This window comes from Carlito syrichta, unplaced genomic scaffold (genome assembly GCF_000164805.1).
Source record: "Carlito syrichta isolate Samal-C Ts95f unplaced genomic scaffold, Tarsius_syrichta-2.0.1 Scaffold306509, whole genome shotgun sequence".
NCBI lineage: Eukaryota > Metazoa > Chordata > Mammalia > Primates > Tarsiidae > Carlito > Carlito syrichta.
The window spans coordinates 40370-47160 of record NW_007250605.1 but is presented as its reverse complement, the minus strand read 5'-3'; the positions used below and the strand labels follow the sequence as shown (position 1 = coordinate 47160).

Genomic DNA, 6791 nt, shown 5'->3' with positions numbered 1-6791 from the left:
CTGAGGCTGAAGGATCGCCGGAGCCCAGCGGGTCGAGGCTGCGGTGGCCAGGAGTGTGCCACTGCACTCCAGTCCGGGCGACCGAGTGAGACTCCGACTCAAAAAAAAAACCAAAACAAAAACCAGAACAAGCAGTTCATGCATAGTCCACAATTTCTCAGCAAATGAATCATATGATAAGTTTTAAAAGAATGTTGCACACTAGACATGTTAATTTCCTCACTTTACAAAACTTAATCTAATTATGTCTAGGAAAGTTTCATCCATCTAATTTACTTTAACTTAAACTGTAAAAATAAGTTTATAAATCATTTTTACAATGATTGCTACAGTCTAAAGATTATTGAATAACATATACTTAAATCAGGCTTAAGTTACTCTACAATACTAATTTGGCCTCTGTGTATCATAAGCCTCCCAATGCTTTTGTGGAAGGAAGTCACGGAATCCATCGCAAACCCTTGCCAATTCATCATGGGAGCCCTGATGCAGGTGACAGCCCTGTTGGCACCACCACTGCAACCAACCTGGAACAGCCTCGGGTTATCCCCTCTCAAGGCGATCTTCCAGGAGATCTTTTAAACCTTGACCTCGGTCCTCCGGTCAATGGGCCACAGGTATCCTCCATGCAGATGGGAGCAGTGGATCTCTTGGGAGGAGGACTAGATAGTCTGGTGGGACAGTCCTTTAACCCGGTCGTCCGTGCCTGCAACCATTGCTCCTTCACCTACACCTGCTGTGGTCAGCCGTGGTCTGAATGACCTGTTTGAACTCTCCACAGGAATAGTCATGGCACCCGGTGGATATGTGGCCCCTGAAGCTGTCTGGCTACCTACAGTAAAGGCTAAAGGGTTGGAAATTTCAGGAATATTTACTCGCCACCGAGGGCACCTCTATATGGAAATGAACTTCACTAATAAAGCTCTGCAGCACATGACAGATTTTGCAATCCGGTTTAACAAGAATAGCTCTGGTGTCAAGCCCAGCACTCCTCTGGCCATCCACACACCACTGACGCCAAACCAGAGCATGATGTCTCCTTGCCTCTCAACACTTTGGGCCCAGTCAAGAAGATGGAACCTCTGAATAACCTGCAGGTGGCTGTGAAAAACGTACCGACGTCTTCTACTTTAGCTGCCACATCCCTCAACGTGCTTTTTGTAGGAGACGGCAAAATGGAGCGCCAGGTCTTCCTTGCGACGTGGAAGGATATTCCCAATGAAAATGAACTTCAGTTTCAGATTAAGGAATGTCATTTAAATGCAGGCACTGTTTCCAGCAAGTTGCAGAGCAACTATGTTTATACTGTTGCCAAGAGGAATGTGGAAGGACAAGACATGCTGTACCAATCCTTGAAGCTCACTGATGGCATTTGGATTTGGGCAGAGTTATGTATCCAGCCAGGAAACCCCAATTATGCGCTGTCACCCAAGTGCAGAGCTCCTGAAGTCTCTCAGTACGTCTATCAGATCTACGATAGCATTTTGAAAAACTAATAGACTGGTCCATTATCCTGCAATCACGCTTTGATCAGTGCAAACCAAGAACTCTTAACTGGAAGACATTGTATTGCTGTGTAGACTCTGAACCCAAACTCGCTGAGGCCGCCCACCAAGGTAGTGACTAGTCTAACCTGCGCTAACATGAGGGCACAATCTGTTGGATAGTTTTAGCTTCCTGTGAACATTTGTAACCACTGCTGCAATCACCTTCCACCTCTTCCCACCTGCTGCTGCCGTCTGTCCTTACTTGTGGGTTTCTCCATGCTGTGCCAATGGCCGGTTTTTTCTACACCCTCTTTTAAGTGTAGTTGGATGTTTTGTAATCGAGAGCTCATTTCCAAAGCAGAAAAGGACAACAAATATTAAAGCAAGGAAAAGTGTCACTGAAAAAAAAATAATGTAAAAATGCTTATTTTCTTATGTTAAAGGCTCAAATAAGTATGATTAATGAGTTGTAACTATATCCTAACATGCGAGCCACAATACAAATCATAGTAACTGGGGCAAAATAACATTCTGAGAACTCTAATTAATTGTGAATCAAAAAAGCAGCTCTACCAAGCAATTATCTATCCACGACTGATGTTCAAGATTTCACTCACGACTCTTTGGCGCGATTCAGGAGTTCTCTGTGGACGTCAGAAAGAACACTCTCTGTTCTCACTGTGAGTTTTTCAGCCATAACACTAGATAAAGCGACAGTGAGGCCCAGCACTAGGAGGTTAGGGGCATAGCCGGATAGAGGGATGATAAAACAACCTTTTCTCGTAAAATATTCTTTGGCTTCTCTGTATGGGGCAATGAATAACGTGCATTGGAGCTTTATTTTTCGCCTTCAGACTACACGGAATTTTCCGTCTGTATCAGTAACAAAAACAGAAGAAGTAAGGGTTTCAGCTGCCCAGGCTCGCTCTGCGGCCCGGGGTCTTCGGCCCCCTGGGCTTTGTCGGCAGCCAGGCTTCCATGGCTGGCTCCCGGCACAGGCCCACGTCCTCTTCCCCTCGTCCAGAAGCACACCCTCCTTGCTGGTCTGTCCCCACCTGCCTCTGCAGCTGGGACACCAACGCCTTCTCTAGAGCAGGGGTCTCCCTAGGGCGGAGTTCTCCCTAGGGCAGGATGCTCTATAGCTCAGGATTCTCCCTAGGGTGAGATTTTTCCTCGAACAATATTCTCCCTAGGGTGGGATTCTCCCTAGAGCAAAATTCTCCCTAAGGTGCAATTCTCCCTAACTCAAGATTCTCCTTAGGGCAAGAGTCTCCCTAGAGTGGAGTTCTCCCAAGAGCATGGTTCTCCCTAGGGTAGGATTCTCCTTAGAGCAAGGTTCTCCCTAGGGTAGGATTCTCCCTAGCTCCGGATTCTCCCTAGGGTGGGATTCTCCCAAGAGTATGATTCTTCCTAGAGCAAGATTCTCCCTAGGGTGGGGTTCTCCCTAGCTCAGGATTCTCCCTAGGGTGGGATTCTCCCCAGAGCAAGGTACTCCCTAGGGCAGGATTCTCTCTACAGAGCCCACCTTGGGCCAGAGGAAGCTTGGGGGACTGTGCCACGGAAAAACCTCCTTGCCACCGTTTTGCCACCGCCAGGCTGGCCTCCTAGCCTGGGTTTCACCCCCACCCCTGACGGCCGTGTGAGTCAGCCCCTCCGCAGTGAACAAGGAGACATCAGAGAACGTTCCGTCTCGGGCTGGAGGTGATGCAATCTCAGATGAGCCAGCCCTTGCCCCGCTCGCTATCAGGCTCCTTCCCCGCATCCTCCTCTGACCTGGCCTCAGGCCTACCCCGGTGGCAGTGCCCAGCCTTGCCTACGGGCCAGGAGCCAGCTCACATCTCTGCAGGGAAGGCTGCTGGCTCCAGCCAGCGGCAGCTTCAGTGCTCAGCCTGTTCCCTACACACAGGATTGCCGAGTCTAGCAAACAAAAAGACCTCAAAGGTCATGGGACACGTGTCCTTGTACTACAAAGCGAGTCAACACCTGAGATCACCCCTTCCCTGGGCGTAGATGGCTGGCTCGGCCAAGCCGGTGGGACGTACTCTGCGCTGGTGAGTTTGGGCCCTACGCCCAAGACACCAAGAGGCAGAACTGCCTGCTAGACAGGAGTGCGGGAGCTCACCTGGGCTGTGTGTCCGTCCCTTGGCAGGTGTCCTGCACTGACCTGCTGGAACCACCCTGACGCAGCACAGAGCCTCTGAGCCTGGTCGCTCGAGGCTCTGAAGCTGGGTGTTGGCAACCCAGGGACAGAGGGTCGGGGCAGGCAGGGTGGGCTGACTTAGTGGCCCTGCCCCAGGCACCGCACAGAACTGGCAATCGGAGTGAGTGTTGGAGTCCCAGTGGAGAGCTCACAGCCCTGCCTCCACACGCTTGATTCCTTGGGTCAGGCCAGGAATAGGCTTTTTTGTTTTGGGGCTTTTTTGTTTGTTTGTTGAGAAGGGGTCTTCCTCTGTTGCCCAGGCTGAAATGAGTGCTGCAGCACAATCATAGCTCGTGGCAGCCTCAAACCCCTGGGCTCGAGTGATCCTCCTGCCTCAGCCTCCCGAGTGGCTGGGACGACAGGCACACGACACCATGCCTGGCTAATTTTTTTTTTTATTTATCGAAAAGGCAAGGTCTTGCTATGTTGCCCAGGCTGGTCTCAAACTCCAAGCCTCAAAAAATCCTCCTGCATCAGCCTTCCAAAGTGCTGGGATGACACATGTGAGCCCCTGTGCCTGGCCCAGGAATATGCATTTTTAATTTTTTTTTGAGTCGGAGTCTCACTCTGTCAGCCAGGCTGGAAGGCAGGGGCATGCTCATGGCCACCGCAGCCTCCACCTGCTGGGCTCAGACGATCGTTCCACCTCAGCCTTCCAAGTAGCTGGAACTACCTCCAGGAGCACACCACTACCTCCAGCTAATTTTTTGATTTATTGTAGAGACGAGATCTCACCAAGTTGCCCAGGCGGGTCTTGAACTCCTGGGCTCAGGCAATCTTCTCGCCTCGTCCTCCCAAAGTGCTGAGATGACAGGTGTGAGCCACCATGCTCGACCAGACTATGTATTTTTAGCCAGCTCCCTAAGTGATGTTGATCAGAGTTGGAGAAGCACCACCGGTGGGAGGTCACAGGTCACAGCTTCTTCCTCTGCCCTGTTTCTTCAAGGCTGCAACACCCCATGGCCCAGGCCTCACAGCAATCATCTGCAGTGCAGCGGGAGAGGTGGGCATGTGTGTGTCAGCTGCCTCCCCCAGCTGCCCCTACACAATAAACACCTCGGGTAGTCACAGTGGACTCGTCAAGTCCAAGGAGGAGACGCTGGTGCAGGCCACACGGGCTTGGGTGTCACCAGCTTCCCCCGGGGTCCTTTCCTCTACCGGAGTCCCTTCCAGGACCAGCACTTTTGAGGAGCCCTGCCGGGCATTCTGCCAAGCGTCCCCAACCCGGGACTGGCCGCCACTTCCTCACGATGGCACTGAGGCTCTGGGTTGGGGAAAGGTCCCACCAAGATGACGCAGGCGGCTCATGACACCGCGTCAGAGGGCACAGGATGCCATCGCCGCCCAGGGCTGGGGTTGCCGACCTCCCGGCCCCGTCCAAGGTGGCGCCTGCCAGGCCTCTCTGCTGAAGTGGCAGCATCTTCACCCCCATGCCTGGTCCTTAGACTAGAGTCAGTGCCACAGTGCTGGTCATCGACTGGCATACGATCTGTCCCACTTTCCTATTCTGTCCTTCCTTCCTTTTTTTGGTTTGTTTTGGGTTTTTTTTTTTTTTTTGAGTTGGAGTCTCACTCTGTCACCCAGACTGGAGTGCAGTGGCCACTCCCGGCCCCCGCAGCCTCGACCTGCCGGGCTCCGGCGATCCTTCCGCCTTGGCCTTCCAAGGAGCTGGAACTACAGGCGCGTGTTACCTCGCCCGGCTCATTTTGATTTATCGTAGAGATGAGGTCTCGCCAAGTTGCCCAGGCGGGTCTCGAACCCGCGGGCTCAGGCCATCCACTCACCTCAGCCTCCCAAGGCGCGGGATGACAGGCTGAGCCGCCGAGCCCGGCTCTTCCTTCCTTTTTGACGTTACTGTCTTGCCATGCTAGAATGTCCGCTCTCCCAGGGCAGGGGCTCTGCTTTCCGCATTTCTCGTCAGCACCTGGAACGGGGCCAGGCGCACAGAGGACACTCGGCGAACGTCTGAGGACACAGGAACCGCTCTCCTCACAGTGTGTGATTCTGTGTGTACACAAATTTTGGTTCCCTGACAATTGCCGGGGCGGGTCAGTCTGGCACGTTGTTGTCCGCACCCTGCCCTGGCTCCACGCTTCCTAGGGGGTGGCCCGGGAACAGTCTTTGGACGGATGGCCTAGGGAGCCTCACAAGTGCTTTCCCGAATGCCAAGGCCGTGCTTTCTCGTCTGGGCCTCTGCAGGGAGGAGCAGAGGAAAGAGCCCGGGGCCGGCACCTTGTATCGTTCCTCTGCGTTCTGGCTGCAGCTCCCCCGAGGAGGCTTCAGAGTCGATGTGATTAGAGAGCGAAACCCACGTGGGCTTTCTAGACGAGCATGAACGTGGCAATGGCCGCAGGAGCTCAGAGGGAGGGCGGCTGTTACCGGCTGAACTGCGTCTCCCTTTTCAGATGCTCAAGTCCTGACCCTCAGGATTTCAGATCTGGAGATGGAGGGAGCTCCGTTACACTGAGGTCCGTGGGGTGGGCCCCAGTCCCGCCGGACTCGTGGCGCCTGGGCGTGGCGCAGAGGAGGTCAGGACGCAGACACGCCCAGAGCACGTGGGAAGGTGCCGTCTGAAGCCCGGGGAAGAGGCCTCGGGGGAAGCCAACCCTGCTGACACCTCGGCCTTGAAGTCCAGCCTCCAGACCGGCGGGCAAGTCCATTTCTGCTGCAAAAGCCATGCAGACCGTGGCACTGTGATAGGGAGACCCCAGCAAATACAGGCGAAGAATGAGGGTCCCGGGGGGACAGTCAGTCAGCCTATGTGTGCAGGAGTCTCAGGCCACAGCTTTATTCCACCGAGTGGACGCGGTTGGACCTCGAGACAGGGACGGTCAGGGTGGGGCATGGATCACCAAACCACCCTGACACTGGAAGGGGAATGAAGAAGACATCAGCCTCGTGCTCGGGGTCCCCGTGGCCTCTTTCTTTCACAGGCACATGTGGGTCCCGGCTGACGTCCCCATGGTCACCCGGCTCCTGCATGCTTTCCCCTTGCCTCAAGCCTGGTTGTCTAGGCAAGTATCTCTCGCTGTTTACCCAGCCAGGCCAAGGTCGGGCGGGGAGGGACGTCGTGAGCCCAGCCGAAGGCCACGGCCCCGCGCCGT

At 54.1% G+C, this 6791-nt stretch overlaps 1 pseudogene across 1 annotated transcript in view; it reads left to right on the top strand.

The window, feature by feature from the left end:
* LOC103265385 overlaps positions 1-1887 on the top strand; it is a 2956-nt pseudogene extending 1069 nt beyond the window's left edge. The window contains exon 2 of the transcript XR_002482243.1: positions 375-1887. The product of XR_002482243.1 is annotated as an AP-2 complex subunit beta pseudogene (transcript). The remainder of the gene's footprint in view (positions 1-374) is intronic.
* The last annotated feature ends 4904 nt before the right edge of the window (positions 1888-6791 follow it).